The 22,252-nt window shown below is 35.1% G+C and overlaps 1 pseudogene; it reads left to right on the top strand.

Moving 5' to 3' along the window:
* The first annotated feature begins 2,347 nt into the window (after positions 1-2,347).
* On the top strand, positions 2,348-20,059 carry LOC149143933 (putative cellulose synthase A catalytic subunit 1 [UDP-forming]; annotated as a pseudogene).
* The last annotated feature ends 2,193 nt before the right edge of the window (positions 20,060-22,252 follow it).

Below are 22,252 nucleotides of genomic sequence, written 5' to 3'. Positions count from 1 at the left end.
AAGAGAATTGGGGAAGGTCCACCATTTGAACATAACTACTTAACAAATTCTTGGAGAATAAGAAATCCACATCACCCACCTGCTATTTCATATAATATTCACAAAAGAAAAGGCATTTATTTATCATAAAATTTATTTACATCAATGAGTCAACCTAAGTCATGGCCCCATGGCCAACATGTTAAAACAATATTTACAAGTGAAACAAAAATAATTATGTATGTGAAATAAATTGCACCATGGGTATCATATTTCCTTTTTCTAATGCATCAATACGATCATAAAGACATTATAGGGTGACTTTGCTTAACCTCCCCTTGCTAGATTTATGTTTTGGCATATGGGGTGAAATGCTCACAATTAAAAACTATAAAAATAAAAAGAAAGAAAATAAATAAAAAGGACCTATACAATTAGACTATAAGCATAAAACTGTATTATTGCAAAGTACATTTCCACAAAATTCTTGCAAATATCTAATTTAAATTAAAAACTTAAAAATAAATAAATAATAAACTATAAATATAAAACTGTATTATTGCAGTACATTGCTACAAAATTCTTGCAAGTATTTAATTCTAGATGTCTTATCGATGTAATGCTATTTGTGGAATATATACACACTCCTATACATATTCACCACATGTATGCCAAAAAAAACCACAAATATATTCTTGTACATCAAATTAATTCACTACAAAATGTATTCGTATAAAATCTCCACAAATATTTCATTCAAAATAGCCACAAATATATTCTTGTACATAAAATTAATTCGCTACAAAATGTATTCCTATAAAATCTCCAAAAATATTTCATTCAAAATAGCCACTAGTTTATCTAATAAGCTGGCATTTGGATTTTATTTTTTTTGCATTTGGATTTTTTTTTTTTTTGTCTTTTCATCATGTCACAAACTTATAAGGATGTTCGGATTTTTTTCTCAAACACTAACTCATTTTCCTCCAAATTTAGCTAAGGACTAACCATGATTATTGTAATCATTGAGAGTCTTTATGTTATTAACACAAAGGCGCAGAGAAGGCGGGACCTATTGATCTTGGCATTCTGAGTTGGGTCGGTTCAGGGCTATTCATTCATCATTTTGTCTCACACAAAATTATATCTTCACTTGCTCGTTCTCTTAATGTCACAAGAACGGGGGACAGTGAAGGCGCGGTCCAGCGATATTGGCATTCATTTATTCCTGGTCTCCTCGCTCCATGACAAACAGACAAAAAAAAAAGCGAATAATTGTTCACACAAATAAATGAGTGAGTATTCCTTCCTTCCTCCGTCATGATAAGTGAGTGTTCAACCTGGTGATTCTCCTCTAATTTCTCACTCTTTTGTCTCGCTTGTCTTTTCTCAGGACGACAGTGTGACTCTCGGAAGCACTGTGCGGCACTCCTTCCTCCATCATGATAAGTGAGTGTTCAACCTGGTGATTCTCCTCTAATTTCTCACTCTTTTGTCTCGCTTATCTTTATCTCAGGACGACAGTGTGACTCTCAGAAGCACTGTGCGGCACTCCTTCCTCCATCATGATAAGTGAGTGTTCAACCTGGTGATTTTCCTCTAATTTCTCACTCTTTTGTCTCGCTTGTCTTTATCTCAGGACGACAGTGTGACTCTCGGAAGCACTGTGCGGCACTTCTTCCTCCATCATGATATGCTTGATCCATCCATGCATGTCATCAAAGCGTGTGCAGATAAACACTTAATTACAAGGAGAATAGACAAGCCCAATCCAATAATAAGATATATGGATGGCTGTCAATCAGAAGTATGTTACAATATAATATTTCAGTTGTTTACAATGTTTGCTTGCCTCGCTCTTATCGGTCACTATGTTGCCTTTTTCTTTAATAGAATCAAGAGAAAAAAAATTATTAAGTCATTGCAATTTTTAGTGAAGTACACCCTTTGAAACAAGATGAACATAAAAATCAACAATAAAATAAACTAATTTTAATATTAAAGTAAACTCTTTTCAATATAAATATTATTACTTTATGTAACACCACAAAACATTTTACATTCTACGGAAACGATATATATACATAAAATTACAAATATTGTTTATTATGTATGCATTTGACAACTGTTGTGTTATCGTTAATGGTGCCTTGGTAATTTATTGTTGATGGATTTGATTATATTCAATGCAATACAGGGATTAAGGTTCACACTGGGTCGCATTGTTCTTCACATGGCACGCGAGAGGTTTTACTGTCCCTGAATTTACGTGTGTTAATTGCTCCTTGCTCTCGGTTCCACGCGGCATGATCTCGTCATGTCTCGCTGGTTGCATCTATTCGTAGAGGCAAGGGCTTTCCTGCGACACATGGCTCGATCTGCTCCCGTTAGTTTTGAGAGGGCAATCCGACGGTGGGAAAAAGTTTGGGTGTTACCATCTACCCAAAACCCCTGTGCCAAGCCGACTGTGGTTTCGTTCGGGCTTCTCCTTGTTGCAGCGTTGAAACTCTGTTGGCCCTTGGTGGCTTCAAGTTGATTCAAACCCTTTTTTGTTGCGCGTAATGGAGGTTTTCACATAGTCACACCATCAGGTAGCTTAAATCCCATTACCCTGTTAGGCTTTAGTTTTTTAAGTTGTGGTGGTTGTATTTTTACTCGAGCGTTTGTCTAACCGACTTCTTCCATCATCCAAGGATGGCATCAATGTTTTCCGATTCCATGGCCCACTACTATGCCAAGGGCACTTTTAAGACATTTTTTTAAGACAAAAGAAATCTTTTGTCTTAAAAAATCACACTTTATTTTAGTTATTTTACATTAAAATTTAATATCAATTGAATTGTCTTAAATATAAATTTTAAGACAAAAACAATTTGAGACAAAAATATTTTAAGACAAAACTTTATATTTAAAACAAAAATAATTTAAGACAAAAGCAGTTTGAGACAATAATATTTTAAGACAAAAATAATTTAAGATGAAAATATTTTCAGATAAAAAATTTATATTTAAGACAAAAGTAGTTTGAGGCAAACATTTAAAGACAACTTTATATTTAATACAAAATTCTTTTAACACAAAAACGATTTAAGACAATTATTTTAAGATAAAATTTTATATTTAAGACAAAAACAGTTTGAGACAAAAATATTTTAAAACAAAACTTTATATTTAAGACATTGATCACTTTAGATGAAACCTATTTAATACAATTAACAATTAAGACAAAAACATATCAATTTAAGACAATATTATCTAACAACTGCAAAATTGACTCTGACAGTGTGCCCTGAGTCCGCCAACTTCCAGGCAACCACTGTCTTGCACCTATACCGAGGTTGTTATTTTACTTACCATTCACATTATCTAATATAAAGACAACGATTTATTGGGCTCTTTGTTTTGTGGGGGTAGTCGACTAAGAAGAATGCGACAACTTTTACTGACAAGATTTCTTGAACTCAATTCCTCTTCTGTCCTGTTCATATATGTTGATACAATTAGAGACAACTTGTCTATCGTTGCATTCGGCACTGCTACATAGAGAAGGATTTTAAGACATTCTTTTAAGAGAAAAGAAATATTTTGTTTTCAAATTTTCAATATGAGGCACTAGTAAAAGAAGGTAAAGGTAAAGGATTAGGGGTCTATCTACTAGCATTCACCAAGTGGTTGGTTTACGATGGTTGTGAAGTGATATTAAACTAAGGAAAAGTGTTCCTGAGACACATAGCCATGGGGCAGATGAATCAGATCAGGGTTTGTGTGAAGAACTTGTATAAGCTAGATGTGGAAGATTGTGTTGCATTAAGTACTAAGGCAGAGAAAGTGCAGGTCGTGATTTTGATGAACTTTGGCACAAAATACTTGGTCATTTGCATCATGGTAACTCGAATATTATACAACAAATAACCACTGGCCTCCCTAAAGGAGCACTTAAGCAATAGGATATATGCAAAGGATGTACATTGTGGAAGTACATCAAATCCACATTCCATGAGCGGAACAACAAAGCACATGCAGTCCTAAAAAGGATCACTATGATGTTTATGGACCTTTCTCGACAACCTACACTGTTAGACACAAATATTTTGTCATTTTTATTAATGACTTCTCATAGAAGTGTTGGATCTTCTTCATGTGGAAGAAAGATGAGACATTCTCCAAGTTCGTAGAATTCAAGATACTAGTTGAAAAAGAAGCTAGCAAGAAGGTGAAGGCTTTGTTGTAGCAGTTGCAACACCCTCCAAAATTTTGGCCTGCACTTAAATTTTGGAGCCTACTATGGATATTGTGATCGATTGTTCCTTAGCCACTTATTGGTAAGTTGATGATCTCAAGCTCCCCTTTTTGATCTTAAGAGTCGTTCATGCTTTTATCTTTACATAGAATGTGTCATCTTTGGGCATGGGGGTTATCGCTTGTCATGCAAAGGGAGGTTTGTTTTGCTTCAAGGGGAAATATTTATGAGAATGGGTTGTCCTCACCACATAGACATGTTTCGCACTCATTTCACACACTCTTACATAAGTTTGTCCTTTATCCTCCCAAAGTCTATCATCAGAGTCGCACTTGCCGTAAGCTACCACAAAGGTTGTTGCATTAAAAGAAGTATGTGTTATATGTTTTGGATGGTCTATGTTGTATCACTAAGTTTTCAATTGTGTGATCATAGTCAAGTTTTATCATTGTTCAAATCAATTCCATTGATCCCACACTTAGCTAAATTTCGGAGTTTCCTTAGCATCCTAGACTCATCCAACTTTCCTAAACTGCACACTTCACATATGTAACCCTCAAGATTTTCCCTTGCTTGTTGGAACTGTGAAATGCACATAAATCTGAACCTCCCTTAGCATTCAAAACTGCGCAGTGGTTTCCCCCAATATCCTTCCCTCAGCCAAAAGCCACTATCTCCAAAAACTGTGTAGTTTTTTCCCTTAACTACCCAATCTGTCTTGCATCCTAAAATTGCGTATATGTGTCATTCCAAGGCCTCATCTCATATCAATGCCTTGCATCCTAAAATTGTGTAAGTGTGTCCTCCCAAGGCCTCATCCTGCAACAGTCATTCCCTACTGAAACTACACAATTATGTCCCTCACGGGCCACCAAGAAAGATGACATGATAGATGACTTTCAAGGAGCTGAGCAGAAAAATAAGCAGAACAAGGAACCCAAGGTATGATAGAATATCAGGACCGCATGAAGACTCCATATGATTCATAACCCTTTGGAGGCTAGATATGGAAAACAAAGTGCATCTTTTGAAATAAACTTCTTACTGTAGCTTAAAAGTTTGTTTATCATTGTCGTATCATTTTGTTTTCAATGACATGCATGGTTGCAAGAACTGAAAGTCATTCCATTTGTTTCTTCTATGTGCATTGCTCCCGTTCACTTGCTTATTACATAGCTTAGAAGATAAAGAGTATTACCACTTGTTTATTTAAGCTACGAAGGTTGTGACCAACATGATCTTATGACTAACCAGGCATAATGCAAGGCATCCTAAGTGGGATGAAAGATGTTTGATGATATGTGTATAGTTAGTACACTCCTTTGCATTAATCCTTGCTTTGTATCTTGCATGTACCCTCATTGATTGTCAGATTTGGCTACCTGCTGCTAGTAGTCTCTTAGCTCTTTCCTGACAAAGCAGGCGAAGGAATTTTTTTCAACTTGATTTCTTCAAGGCTCTTCATAGAAAGTATAGATCTAAGGGAAGGAGATGTGGAATCTCACTATCAAACTCTTGAAAATACTTTGCATGTTTGAATATATCCAAACAATTAAGCTACCACTCAACAAAATTGTCAATCTTGGAAGACTCGAGAAAGATCACATCTTTAGATATTATAAACTTCTTATTCACTTCATCATAGATATGGTATGATTTGGAGGTATGAGTACCCAAAGAAGATACATTTGTGACTCCTTGCACTGAGTTTTTTTATCTATTCCTTAGGTATGAAGGCATAATAGGAGGAACCAAAAACCCTGAGATGCCTCACTGAAGGAATGCGGCCATACAACATTTCATAGGGAGTCTTGTTTCTAATAGCAAGAGATGGGCACCTATTCTTTATATACACAACACATAGAACCACATCAACCCAAAACCTTATGAACTTAGCATGTGAGCTATGCCAAGTTCATAGTGAAAGTAATAGATTCCAATGAACTATGTGGTGAAAAATGCAGCAAGAAATTCTTAATTTGATTTTTCCTTGATTAAATCGAAAAAATTCGAATTTACACATCAACAGACAACTTGGTTGATGCTAACTTGTGTGACATGCCTTGTGTCACCTAGTTTACTCAATAAATTTGAGTTGGAGGAGTTGGAGTTCAGTTCTGCATAGGTGATTGCTAATTTGTAGCAATAAAGGTCAATTATCTGAGGTTGTTGTTAGTTAAACTAGTTCTAACTTTTGGAGGAATTAGTGCAAGGTCATTTAAGCAGTGGAACTTTAGTCAAACTCAGTGATCATCTAGTTAACTAATCAATCAACCCAAAATAGTTGGGGCATGTAGAGAAGTCAAGTTCCCTAAGATTGGTGGATATTCCAAGGTAGTTTTAATTTCTTGTAGCTCACATAGTTGCAAGAACTTACTATAACGATAGTGGAGGAGGTAGCTTGAGTAGGAGCTTCTTGTGAAATTGGAGAGGGAATGATTATTGGTAGCATTAATAGCCTACTAGCAATTTGTTTTGCACCACACTTCAATGTTTTGGGCAAGGTTTTTGAGGATGGATAACTTTTTCTGATGCTTTTTGTTCATGCACGTCCTCACTAAGTATCTTGGCAAGTCTGTAATAGTTCCTTGCATGCATGTCCTTAATAAATATGTTTTGGGATGTCTATACCAGTTCCTTGTAAATTTTTTGTTTGTCAAGGCTCAACTACTTATGATCTTAGGTTCTCACAATAGTCCGATAGTTTATGGCACTCTCCAAATTGCCATTCCTGAAAGGATCCAACAAACCAGCTTGAGAGGAGGATGAGAAGGGCACACTCATATTGGAACTATCCTAGAACTAGTGGAATTGGTTGGTCCCAATGGTTTTAGAGTTGTACTAGTCTAGTTTGGTGGTTTAGGTTGGCTAAGGTTGGTCTTGTATTGAACTCACCTTAAAACACCGAAGTGCTACTTCTCTACTAAATGACCAATTCTGAAGAATGTAGTGCAACATAGCTAATGACCACCAAATAATATTTTTTTAATAAAAAATATTTCAAAGGAAAAAAAATATATTTACTGTAGGGCCCACAAAACCTAACCCTAGTAATTAATGGTAATATTTATTTTTTAAAGTTAAATTAAAACTTGACATTCTCCTTATCTTTCCTTTTTGAAAAGGAAAGATAAGGATAATGTCAACTTTTACTTAATTTTTTAATATTAATATTAATTGTTTCGGTTGTTTCAGAGTGGTTCCAACGTCATTCAATTTTGAGAAAGTCAAATTCTAGATCCCATTCAAAACTTATCGGTGATTGTTTGAACCAATTCCTTGTAATGAGTCCTAGACTTTGACTTCCAATTTTTCATGTGCATTTATTGCATAATCATATTCCTCATGAGATTTTGCAATAGAAGTTGATCTTTAATCCATTGCAAGCACTTGAACTAGCTTATGGAACCATCTGCTACCCTTCCCAAGTTTCTCCTCAATATTGAAATTTTCTTTCGAAGAAGGCATTCATTTTATCCATTAGATCATTTTTTCCACTGTGACATTCCAACAACACCCATGCCAGCATATGCTTGACAATCCATCTCATCTTTACTGCTACCTTATAAAAAATCTTAAATCTTGTGTCTCCAATCTAAAAGAGGAAGAACTATAAAGGGCCTTCCTGGCCCTCTTCTCAGCCCACAATATGTTTAGCTTCTCTCTCATGCTTACACTCTAGTCTTCTCACAGCTTTAGAATGGCGAATCTTAAACACAGTCTCATGATTTGCATTCAGGGAGGCATAATTCACCCTTTCTTTGAATCAAATTACCCCCCTATCATTCCCTTTACCTTTACATGCAAGCATATATTTTCCTTGTGGAGGACTGTTAAGCTTCCCATCTCTATTTCGCCTCCCTCTCCTACCCTCATGAACCTGATAAGTTGAATTTAACCAATCTCATTGTATCTGAGATAAACAACCCATCCAACTGGGTAGATTGAGTTGAGACCCTTTTAGAAACTAAATCCATCCCTCCACAATGATATTTCCCTCTCCAACAACATCATCATGTTGTGTTCGAGATCTATCATTCCCATGATCACCATAAATTTCCTAGTCCTTCACTTACATCTTTGGTAACGTCATCATTCAGATCACTTATACTTTGTTGTATTGTTGCTTGTGTTATGATTTCCTTTAATGGAAATATCTCCCTAGTAGGCATGAGTAACCAAATTCAAGTTCTTATTGAACTCTTGTGTTAACATACTTAATTTTCATTTTGACCTATTCAATTTCAAATTATAGTTTGGTTGGTTTACTCGCTGAATACTAGCATTCACCAAGTGCTTATTGATGATCATAGTTAGTTTAGAGTGAAAATTGGACTTTGCCTTGAAAACCAAGCCCCAAGAATATGCAATTATCATGGAACTTTTCAGATCTCGTACTTTTCTACAAAGGAATACACTATTTTCATTCATCAATAAAATTTATATGAGAAAGAACCAAGTGGTTACACTTTTCAAAATTTTCACCTACATTTCCTATCTATCGTTTTCTTATTGAATGGGAAAGTTGGGTTTTATATCAAAATGAGCATTGGTGCAACTTTTAGTGGTGCAATTTTTAAAGATATGCAAATTCTATATTGATTTAAGACATGCAATGTTCAATATCTACATGATACCTTTTCTTGACATTCCATTCATAAATTTGAAATTCCTAACAATTATAAATTTTACTAATTAATTATTATATTGATTGTTACAAAATTGAAGACAAAGGAAGAATAATATATAATGTGGGTTTATGTGAATGGAAAATGTTAAGACAAAGGAATAATTATATAATGATAGGTCAACCATAATGGTTGGGTTCCTTACCATTGATGTATTCTATATAAGGAGGGAGAATAACGAGAAGATGACATCACTTTTTCTTGTGTAATTGAGGACAAGACTAAGAAGAGACAACATAGTAGTGGATTGATGGCTCATGCGTGAATTCTTTTTGAAATATCTGGAGCAATAAGCTCTATGGCTAGGTGAAGAGTAGATCTCCAAATATTTTTTTCAATAATCAATCTTGAGAGAATAGAATGCCATATCTACATAGATCTTTGCGAGAGTACTCTATTCTAGGTGACAATAGAGTACATAATTTCCTTATTGGAAGTAATTAAACTTTTTTCATGGTATAATTTAATTATAAATATTTAAAATACTAGATGTTTACAATCAATTTTATAAAGGGCTATGGGCTTATTAATTTTTTTGCTGGAATTTTAAATATTGAGATAGACATTTGTAACAAGAATATAATGACCTCAATTCCTTGTGAATGCTATAAGTATCTACTATGTGTACTTTTTTTCAAATCGAATAGAAATATGATCAACTTTGTTTTTGCTAACGAAAAAACACACAAACATATTCTATTATATAAGATTTTTTGTTATTGTTAACAAAATTATTATCAACCATGGTTTATTTAGAAAATAACATATATTAAACTATATAATGAATTATTAAATTGAGAACTATTTAATATAGGTTGAATTTTAGTGACGTTTCTATGGATCGTCATTTTTTCTTCTCCGAGAAAAGAAGTTCATGACCCATGGGCCTTCTGCCTTCACGCGGCAATGTTGTGGACTATTTAGAGGTCATGTCACTAGTAAGTCAAGTTTTCATGTCTCCTTCTCATGTTTATATAAAATAAAGTAGAGAATGGATGGGAATATTTAATTCATGATACTATAAATGGGATCACAAATTATCTAAAGTTTACACACAATATATTGACAACATATCCATGTGAGAAGTACTAAAGTAGATGGATTGGATCAACCAAGCCTTTTCAATATATGAAAATATTTGGCTTCAAGAGTTCATGTGTTGTACTGATGGATGCATTAAAGAGGGACAATCAAATTAACTCAAACTACTAGAATGGGATATTGATGGGTGGATGTTAAGTTGCACATATTATGGGAGCCTCATCTTTAGTATCTCCTTTGTCTATACGTTCTCCTTAGATAATGGAATTTTTTCACAAAACTATTTTGAGCATTAACATTTTATGATTACATAGTCATCTTGTTTCATTAATATAATTATATTTCTTGATAAAACAAGTAGCAAAAATCCTATTGGTGTGTTACAATTCAAAGTAATTTTTCCTTCTCCTAATATTATTTTTTAACTTGAGGAGGTGGAGGATTTTGAGGATGGCATATTGTGTTCTTATAAGAAATGTGAGAAGGCCTCGACAAAATTTAGGGCCTCAATTGAGAAACCTATTGAAAGAGAGTCGTTCGGTAAAATTTGTTGATATTGTTGTCAAGATCTCAGATGGTTCCTCCTACCTAACCTATTTACACCTAACCTAGTCATAGTAAAACAAAATAAACTTTGAAATTCCACTTTAGTTCTTCCTGCTAAGTTTTTACCATAATCTTAAGGGACCTTGGTAAAATAAGTCTGCTCATGATTAGTCATGACATTCTAGTGTAATAATTCTTGTACCATAGAGTACATAACTCCATATCAATAACTAACCTTTTGTATCTATGTGGATGATATTTTGGTTATGGATGACATAGTATCTTGGTGGAAAGATGTTTGGATCCATATGACCATGGTGATAATATTTAACAAAATCCTCATGTCTATTCATCAATTTCATGTGTGATTAGTCAGGACCCAACATGCACACTTGTACCTAGGATATAAGATTATGTAATCCTTTCTTGGATGACTTCATTGTCAACATTGAAGGAAACATTTATACTTGATAGTTGGATTTTTGGATGCATTGCTTGGATGACTTCATTCTTAGTGTGGAGTGTAGTACTTGTACATGGGACCTTGGTTTATGGATGATCCCTTTATGGACACACTTCTTGGACTACTTCACTCTTAGGGTTGGGGGCAATGCCCATACACAGGAAGTTGGCTTATGGAGATACATCATAGATATAAAATTTGAGAGCAATGTGTTTCAAAGGGGATGAAATGGTGGGATCCCCCCTAGTGATGTAATGGGGTCCATAATGGTTAATAATATTATAAGTATGGTGGTCATTTAATGTAATATATACAAAGTCTGTTATGTTAGTTATTATTAAATAATTCATACTAGGTAGTTTTCATGCGATAAATGTAATATGGCCTATTCATTAGCATAGGCACCAATAGTGGTTAAAATTTAGGTTTTATAAATGAATAATATTTGAGTCCTCCTTATTGGATTTGTTAAGTATAGTGATTGTATTTGAGCATTAGTTCATTGGGAGGTTCCACTTGAAGAGAAAAATGAACAAGAGTTTAAATTTCCATAAAATATTACCACATTGTGTTAACTTACCTTGATGGTTTTAGATTCAATGAAGTAAAATGAACTTTTATCATATTCTTAGAGACATTATCCCACAGTGAATTCACGCACTAGAAACTTATGGAGACCTTTTATAGTCCTTACCCCTATCATTATCTCGGGAGTGGGATCTCATCAACAATCTAGGATGCAGATGCCCATCTAACATGAAGCTTTTCTTGAGCTTGTTCATGGTAACTACCCACCTAATCCATGTTGGCTGAGGTTCATTCGTGCTATTTTCTGTAGGGTTTCTAAACAGCTTCTCCCTCGCAGGTTCCAGATGTTTGGCAAGGTAACCTCTACACCCTTCCCTGCAAAATTTCAACGCCGATTTCCATAATGGTGATGTAAGGTTTGCTAATGAACCTAATACTTAAATCTCTATCTATCTCTCTCAAATATCCAGTTATCATGCACGACCTTCAATTCATTTTGTCAAAATTATTTAGCATTTCCTTGAGGGTTTCATTCAATATTTTAATGTTTTGTTTTTGTATTGGATAGGAACCTCCATTTGGAAAAAATTATCAATGCTCTCTCTCAACAATCATGAGGCTTCTATTCTAGGTGCATTTCCTCGTAGAAGCCCCAAGCCTTTCATTTCAGCAATCCCAAGTCCAGATCTTCCTGTGTTTGTTTTTGCAATCCCATGTCCAGCTTTGTTTTCATTAATGAAAGAAAACCGATGTCCAACCTTGCAATGATGGGAAGGGGCAAGGTATCTAAAAGCTACTCTGTCTCCTTAACATCATCCCATTCATGTGGAGGGTCAGGTTTCTTAATTGTTGTTTGTCCATGCCATTAGTGTAGTTTTACCCTAATTCAATATGCTTGTGTGTTCACTTTTGTAGTATGGTGTAGTTTTAGCTTAGTTAACAGGCCTGATTTGTTAATCACCATGATAGGTTATGTTCATGGTTACACATGGGGGCTTAGGTTTTATTTTCATGTGAAATGCTTAGTAATACCTCATGGAAACATTTGTATTTCACCATCAAATTGATCATAAGGAGGAAGCTTCACTAATATTTTTATTGATTTCTCTGTCCAATTAAGCAGTTGTGACAAATTCAAAATCGAGTGGGAAGAATTACAAAACCCCTCCATCAACCACTTCTCCTCTCTATTTGTTTGAAATCGAACTCCAATGGTGGAATTTTGACATGAATAGTAGGACATGTAGTTCACAACCTCAATTTGGAAAAGACTCTGTTGGGAGTTATGTAAAAGGGAATGCCATTAACAGGCAGAGTGATTTGTGCCCCAAAGTGAAAAGCATAAATAGGACAACATGTATGACATCAACCATATATATAGGCATAATTTACATACCTTTTTCTGTTTCTTATTATAGAAAATCCTATTGTTTACGTTTTACAAAAGGATAACTAGAGAAGAGACTAACTCAAAAAGGATTTGGGGAGATTACAACACATGAGAAAAACTTCAACTACCTTCAAACTGGGTAGTTGAGTCACTCCCTAAATGTAGTAAATAACAACTTTCAAAATTGGTTATAATCTTAATGATAAGGTGTTTTTAGTTTGGTGACCGTAACTACTTGTAATTCACCATGAACATTTTTCACTATCGTTCCAATATGCTAGAGATATCCATCAAAATTTATCTTCCCAAATCACCTTTCAGATAAGCATTAACGACAAAGTACCATTACCCAATGATCATAGATTTAGTTAGTGCATAATGGCTTCTCTTCAATTTTTCATATAGGATTCCATAAATTTTATTGCAAGGTATGTTTGGGTTGTAAACTATTGTCCTCACTTTTGCATCCAACACATTGCTTCAGATATCTGTGAACAATCACTTTGTTGCATGATGCATCCTCCAGGTGACCAATTCATCCATAGTTTGTTCACTGAATGAATCCTGATTGGCAGTAATCCTCCATAATAGCTCTGATATCTATATAAAAGTGACCAACCATCATTTTTCTCTGCATCTCCTTCAACCAAGATTTGACTATTAGAGATTCCAAGCCATCCTGAAGGTATTCTGATAGTTCTTATTCAGCCATCCATAGTACTTCACTGGGACATACTCTGGAACTTATAATTAAAGAATATAGGTGAGATTTGATTATAACATTGTACTGTGAATCATCCAACCTCAAGATCTATTTGAAGCCCACTAAAGTCTATCAGTGAGAGATTTCCAAGTACCAGACATTAAGAAATTAGGTCGCATCCTTTGCTAAGAGCCAATAAAAATCAAACTCAATTTACTATTCCTGTGCTTAGTATTACTCTTTTCCTTACTCCGACGATGCCACAAATCATGACAAGATGAAACCTAGAAATGGTCCAATCAAACAAAACCAAAATAATGTTTTCGTTACCCACTAGCTTGCCTTGACAAGTGGCCTTTTCCCAACTCCAACAAGGTCAAAGAAAAACATTGTTATATGTCAAACTTCACTTATGCCTGCCATATATAACAATGTTTAACTCAGTGTGAGTTTATTAAGTTCAACCCATTTGTGTGTTTAGCTTTGTTTCTCTATTAGTGTAGTGTGATGTAGTTTTTGTTTTTGTTTGTCTGATAGATCATCTATATGTCTGGGGACTTGTCATCAATATTATCTGTGATAGGATGCTACTGCCTTTGCCTCACCCATTAACACTACGTAGCTCATACTTTCAGATTATCATAATCAGTGGAAAATTGGCTGGGTTTATAGCTTTTGTTCCAATATCATAATTAAATAATGATACTATTAGAGGAAACAGATTATGATAGTAATAGAGGCAATAGGTTAACGGATTTTGGATCAAGTTTGCAGAGATGCATGATTCAATAATCACAGAGATAGTTTTGAGTACATGTATGATTAAAATTATACAAATATTATTATCTTCTTACATCCTTTAGCATAGAGAGACCAACATACTTCTATTGATCGTCATGTTAAACGTCTTCCTCTGTTGCCACTGTAAAATTCCAATCATTCTCCAATAATGCTCGTGTCTTCTTTTCTAGCTTATGTAATCAGCAATGACAATAGGTAAGCAGTATGATTCCTTGTGTACATTTGATATTGCACTAACTTGACATGGCTTGACTAGTAATTTCAGTTGGGTTCCCAAAAGTCCAAGTTGAACTAAGATGAGACTTAAAACAGAATAAAAATAAACACAATAAGTTGAAAGTGAAATTTAATCATAATGGAACAATTATCATCAGCACACAATACATCTCAATAGGCCTTATCTTTTGGTATTCAATAATAAAACTAATACAATGCAAGCTTACAGATTTATAGACTTAGATCCCATGACTTAAAAATTGATGAATGGTTGACTAGGTCAAAACCCTAACATGATCCTATATTAGGCTATCAATGGTCTCTCTAATTCAGCAAAGCAGCGCGGAGAAGAGTGGCCCCAGTTGTAGATTTGATTTTTCAACTTTTGTTTTTTTGGTTTGTGTAATTGAGATCAAGTGTTTATTCGTGTGCAGGCGAAGCTTCTGAAGCACTCAAGCAGCTAAGTATGTCAGATCTATGGAGATAACGCTGGTGTGACAGCAAATAGGGAGCTCTTTGTGGCATGTAATGAGTGTGGATTCCTAGTTTGTAGGCCTTGCTATGAATATGAGCGTAAGGATGGAAACCAGACTTGTCCTCAATGCAAGACCAGATATAAGAGATACATAGGTCAACATATATTTTTTTTTTCTTTTGGTGTTTAGAAAGTCATGGAAGCCCCACATTTCACAAAGGATATACTTCACAAATGATGGTAGCATTTTTGTAGATCTAGATTATGGCCATTTTAGTCCAATTGGTTGTCTAGTACCAGCGTCTAGGTAGTAACTGATGGTTGTATTTGATATTGGGAATTTTTCCATAGGGATTCCAAGAGTGGAAGGTGACGAGGAAGAAGACAATGTTAATGATTTGGAGAATGAGTTCAATTACACTTGTGGTGGAAGAGATGACAGGCAACAAAGGGTAGAAGCGATGATGCAGTGGAAAATGCATGGACGAGGGGAGGAGATCCATTTGGTTACCTATTCGAGATAGGACCCTCAGACTCCAATTCCTCTTCTCACAAATGGTCAACCAGTATAGTGTCTAATAACTTCTGAGAAAACTGCACTGTCATTCTCCTTTAGCTGCATCTGCAGTTTGAATTGGGACCTGAAATGTGACTGTATGGGCTACTATTTACAATCAATTTAGCTTGTATGGATTTAATTGTAATTGTAATTGTAATGCCTTTTGGCAGGTTTCTGGGGAGTTTCAAGATGTCTCCCCCGAGCATGTGCAAGTCACTGGTAGTGGAGATGGAAAGCATGTTCACTCGGTCTCCTATGTTGATCCCAATCAACCAGGTATTTATATTATTTATGTAATATCAACGATATTTTCTAATTATAGGATTGAAGATTAAATCAAATAAATAAAAACATAGTCTTGAACTGATCTTGGGATTCACTAGATAACTATGTTCATTTGTGGTTTGAACTGATTAGATATGGATGCTTTCTATGGATTTCATGATGCATTTTTACAGTGCAAGTAAGGATTGTGGATCCTTCCAAGGACTTGAATTCTTATGGAGTTGGAAATGTGGACTCGAAAGAAAGAGTTGAGATTTGGAAGCTTGAATAAGAGAAAAATATGCTTCAAATGACCAGTGGAGGTAGATATGCTGATGGAAAAGGGGACATGGAGGGCACCAGTTCCAATGGGGAAGACCTCCCAATGTATGCTACTTGTCACAATTCATGGAATGGAACAATCTCTCTTACCAATACTTGCTTTAAGATTCAATATAAGAATATGATTATTCCTTGTTGAATTTTTTTCTTGTAAATCTCAAGTTTCTGGAGTGATGTTATGATATTATATTTACTTTGATAGTATATTTTCTTTTATTGATTGGTGTATGTATGTGTGTGTGCCAAGGTTGATGATGCATGGAAACCTCTTAATAAGGTTGTGCCTCTTCCTTCCACCAAACTTACTCCTTACAGGATTGTGATTATTCTTCGGCTCATAATTGTGGGATTTTTCTTTCAATACCGAGTATCAACGCCTGTTAATGATGCATACCCACTTTGGCTGGTCTCCGTGATATGTGAGGTCTAGTTTGTTGTGTCATGGATTCTTGACCAGTTTCCTAAATGGATGCCCATTAACCGAGAAACATATCTTGACAGGCTTTCTTTGAGGTTAGTTTACCATCTTGAGGAGTATTAATAAATTAATAATCCCTGGCATTTAGCTTCAAATGTGGCCATATTACTTTTAGGATTATATTCAAGAAGCCACTCATTTAAGGTTGTTAAAGCAGCCAACATGTGTATTGTAGGAACCTTGTGGGTGAGATTGAATTTCTTCTTTTGCAATTTCACAGGTTTGACAGAGAAGGAGAGCCATCTCAGTTGGTCGGTGTTGATATTTTTGTCAGTACATTGGACCCTCTAAAGGAGCCTCCTCTTGTCACAGCAAATATTGTTCTGTCTATCCTTGTCGTGGATTATCCTGTTGATAAAGTTTCATGCTATGTTTCTGATGATGGAGCAGCAATGTTGACTTTTGAAACCCTTTCAGCAACTTCATAATTCACAAGGAAGTGGGTTCCATTTTGAAAACAATAAAATATCGACCCCAGGGCTCCAGAATTCTACTTTGCCCAGAAGATTGATTATTTGAAGGATAAAGTACAACCTTCCTTTGTTAAAGAGTGGAAAGCAATGAAGGCAAGTGCACATTAAAGTATCCAAACGTAAGAGGTAATTCTGTTGGTTTATTGGTTTGTCTTTCCCTTGACATCTTCCATCCTTGTGACAATATCAAAGGGAATATAAAGAGTACAAGATCCAGATTAATGCTCTTGCAGCCAAAGCACAAAAAGTTGCCAGAAAAGGGATGCATCATGCAAGATGGAACTCCATGGCCAAGAAAAAACACTCGAGACCATCCTGGGATGATCCAGGTGTCAGATACTCATATTTTACCCAAGTCTTATCTTTCCTTTGTAGTCTATATGTAGTATCATAATTTTCTCTCCCTTTTATTAACATGCTTATAAATATGTTGCAAGTAATAGAAATTAGTACTACTAAATTTTTCACTTTCTGCTTCAGGTATTCTTAGGTCACAGTGGGGGAGTTGACAATGATGGTAATGAATTGCCATGGTTAGTTTATGTATCCCATGAAAAGAGGCCTAGTTTCCAACACCACAAGAAAGCCGGTGCAATGAATGCATTGGTATATTCCTAGCTATGTACACATCTCTCTTTTTCTGTTGATTTCCTCGTATGAAATTCATTAATTATTATGTTGATGCTGATGATTGTTATCCATTACTCCACCTAGGTCCGAGTCTTTGCTATCTTCACAAATGGCCTCTTTCTGTTGAACCTTGATTGTGGTCATTATATAAACAACAACAAAGTTATTCGTGAGGCAATGTGTTTTCTAATGGATCCAGTTCTTGGGAAGAAAACTTTCTATGTACAGTTTCCTTAGAGATTTGATGGCGTTGATAAACACAACCAATATTCTAATCGTAACACTATGTTCTTTGATGTAAGAATTGATGAACACCCAAAATGTTTTCTTCTATGCAATTATGCAATTTTCATATAATTTCATCCTGGCATATTAATTCTGAAATCTTTGCAGATCACCTTGAGAGGTTTCGATGGTATCCAAGGGCCTATTTATGTGGGTACAGGGTGTTGTTTTAATAGACAAGCACTCTATGGTTATGATCCTATTCTCACGGAGAAGGATCTTGAACCAACATGATTTATGAGATGTTGTTGGGGATCTAGAAAGCAGAGCAGAAAACAAAGCAAAAGGTATGATGATGATAAGAAGAGAAACAAGCGAACTGAATCTACTATACCCATGTTTAGCTTGGAAGACATAGAAGAGGGTGTTGAAGGTGAGTCCAAGTCCAAACCAATGATTTGCATTTTTTGACAACCCATTTACCCTTGAACATTGTTCACCCTCAACCTTCTTTGAAATTGCGTATTGCAAGATTTGATGATGATAAATCATTTCTCATGTCACAAAGGATCTTAGCGAAAATATTTGGTCAATCACCAGCGTTTATTCAATCTACCCTCATGGAAAATGTTGGTCTTCCACAATCTGCGAATCCTCCTTCTTTATTAAAAGAAACCATTCATGTCATCAGCTGTGGATATGGAGACAAGTTAGAATGGGGAAAGGAGGTATGAGTAGAGGTGGATTTGCATCTATTTGATGATGCTATGGATTTTTTTAGTTCATTGAATTAGATTTTTCTATAGTGAAGTTGTATAAAAAAAAAATCTTGAATTTGCATAAATTCTCTTCAGAATAAGGAAACATTTTGTTTAGGCAACCAAGCACCAAGCAACCGTTCTTGAAGAAAATATCTAATATGAATGGGTTCTCATATTTTGTGCAGATTAGGTGGATTTATGGTTATATCACAAAAGATATTTTCACTGGGTTTAAAATGCATGCTCGAGACTGGATTTCAATAAACTGCATGCCTGCATGTTTTGCATTCAAGGGATCTTCACTAATCAATCTTTTAGATAATTTGAATCAAGTGCCTTGATGGGCCCTTGGTTCTGTTGAAATTTTACTGAGCAGGCATTGTCCAATTTGGTATGGATACACCAATTACAGAGGCTAGCATACATCAATACCATAATTTATCCTCTCACATCCCTCCCACTAGTTGCATATTGTACCTTGCCAGCTGCTTGTCTTCTTATAGGGAAGTTTATCATTCCTAAGGTAAGATTGTCAACCTTTAATGACCTTAATCTTGTCAAGCTTTACTCACCTCTGATGCAACTTGTCTTTTAGATTTCTTTTGGATTTTGTTCTCATACAATGCTTCACATTTTTCCCCTAATTTTTATATTTATTTTGATCTGCAGATTAGAAACTTTACAAGTGTGTTCTTCATATTATATTTTATTTCCATTTTTACAACTTATATTCTTAAGCTACGTTGGAGTACAGTTGGCATCGATGAATGGTGGAGGAATGAATAATTTTGGGTTATTGGAGCTATATCAGCACATTTGTTTGTCATCTTTCAAGGGTTACTGGAAGTTCTAGTAGGGATTGACACAAACTCTACTGTCACATCAAATTCTTCAGATGACGATGGTGAATTTGCTGAGCTTTATGTTTTTAAGTGGTTAAGTCTTCTCATCCCTCCAACTACTTTGCTTGTGGTAAAACTTGTTGGTGTAGTAGCAGGTGTTTCCCAAGCTATTAATAGTGGTTATCAATCTTAGGGTCCATTGCTTGGAAAACTATTTTTCTCTCTATGGGTGACTGTTCATCTTTATCCATTCCTCAAGGGATTAATGGGTCACCGGAACTAGAAACCAATAATATTTCTTGTTTGGTCAATTCTTCTTCCATCCATATTCTCCCTGCTTTGGGTGAGGATAGATCCTTTCACAGCAAACATAGGATCATCATCAAACACACATCAATGTGGTGTAAATTGCTAAAACCCCTATTAGTGTTCGTTAGTAGCAAATAAGGAGCAACTAAAAACACATTTGAGGGTAAAGAATATCTCAAATTCATTTGTATCATCTGTAGTTAATAATATTTGAGAGGGAGGGGCTTTAATCATATTGTTTTCTAGCTAGTTCCAGCATAGGGACTAAACCTTGTACTTTGTCTTTGATTGATAGTTAATATTGTACGGTGCATTTCGTTCTCTGTTTCAACCAAGACAACTGAGGTTTACTTGGAGTCATGCTTTTTTCAGAACTGATCTGATGCCACAGAATAGTGGGCAATGGATTATATGGTTTGATATTGAAGAATGTATATTTCAAAACATTTGTTCATTTTTAAGTGACATTCCAGTCATGGACAAAATTATAGCATGTCTTAATTGAATATCATATTTTTTTAAATGTGAAGTGGTCAATGTCAAATAATTGTGTCATGTAGGAGCAATGGAAGTTATTAAGATTTTAGGCATACAGGTGCCTATGAAAATGGTAAATGTATGTTGTTTGTTTGTTTCATAAAATACAATTATAAGTGCCTAGGAAAATAGTAAATATACGTTGTTCATTTGTTTCATAAATTATAATTATAACTATTTTCAGAAATCATTGACCCCATCTTTGATGACTCCATTGCATCCAAAATGTTATTTCTGTAGTGCGTTAAATAACATGCATGTTTTGACGTAACCCTGAATCATCTAAACTTGAGATTGTTTTTAGAAGTCCTTTTTCTAGGTTTCTATTTAAATTTCAGCGAATGGAAGTTTTAACTATGTTAAACTTTTTTATCAAAGAACTTGCTTAGCACACGGTTCTTCATCTTGATTTTGATACATTTATTTGTCCGGTAATATTTCTCTGATTGTATAAAGAGAACATTATTGTTGGATGCCCAAGCTCTTCTTCTCAGACAATGTTGTGGGCTAAAGAGACAATGTCTCGACCACTTGTTGCAAAAGTTCCATTGGAAAGGCATTTTGATTGTTACCAGGTGTCATCTATCTCACCAAGAGAAGAATCTCTTTTGTGCGATATTTGTAGATTTCCAGAATCTACTCGATCAAACACGATTTGTGTTTGCAAATACTACTAGGTAATCGAGCTATTCCTTCCTCTATTTTATTTTTATCTCTCTATTTACTGCAGTATTGTTACAGTGGATTATAGTGGGTATCTTAAAATTTTCATGTCAACATTATATTGCAGGTAGAATTTCACTAAGATTACTATGGTATTTTAACTAATTCTTTTGGAGGATGGTATTGTTAACCATGTGAAGCTTTAAACTAGTAATACCAACTCCAAGGCATGGGGCGTCCAAATGTAGCTAGCCATGGTATGCCTGGTTGTGGTATGAATTGTGCTCTATGTGGTGGTTTGAGTGGTGGTTTTAAGAGGACTATTGATGGCCAACGGGTTCATGTATTTTGCATTGAGGTAAAAATCATTGTTTGAATGGTGTTCACTTCAGAAGAATACGTGAAGTTGATTATGCAAAATCGTATTGTTGATTTTAGCTTGTGTGTTAATGATTTGGTGAGGAGCAATATATGTTCTCCCTTATGGTATCTTCATTTCCTTTGTGAACCTGCAGTGGATGTTGGAGAATACGTTCAGGAGGGGTCAAATGGAGCTTGTTAAAGGGAAGGTATGTTTAAATTGAAATGTTTCTTCACTACCAGTGATGCATATAAGTTTTAGCATGTTGAACTGTTTTGTTTTACTTGTTTTGTACATGGTTGTTGCATCTAGATTTTGTCTACTGAGATGTTGTTAGAGACCTCTATTAGCATCCCTAAAGCCCAACCAGTCTTTCTGAGAAGACATGGCTAATGTAAAATTGTATTTTCTTGGTAGTGCCAGTGATCTAATAATCACCCTATGAGTGACCTCAGTTAAATATTTATTGTTTAAAGGTATTAAAGACTCATGTGCCAGTGTGTGTTCTGTGTTATTTAAGCAATGGTTCAATCAGATTGCCAATACACAGATATTTAAATGGAAAGACAATAGAGAAATATAGTAAGCAACACAAAGACACAAGCAATTTTAATAAGGAGTTCACCCTACTCTCCAGGGCTGCGTCTCCGGTCTAGCTTTCAGTGGTGGCCTTATTTTATTGTGCCTTAGTAGAGAATTACAATGCACGGACTCAATGTGAGTTCCCCTGAAGCAGAT

This window comes from Pinus tabuliformis, chromosome X (genome assembly GCF_031772625.1).
Source record: "Pinus tabuliformis cultivar Carrire ecotype Pingquan chromosome X, CPIR1, whole genome shotgun sequence".
Lineage (NCBI taxonomy): Eukaryota > Viridiplantae > Streptophyta > Pinopsida > Pinales > Pinaceae > Pinus > Pinus tabuliformis.
This window is presented reverse-complemented; position numbering and strand designations above follow the sequence as displayed.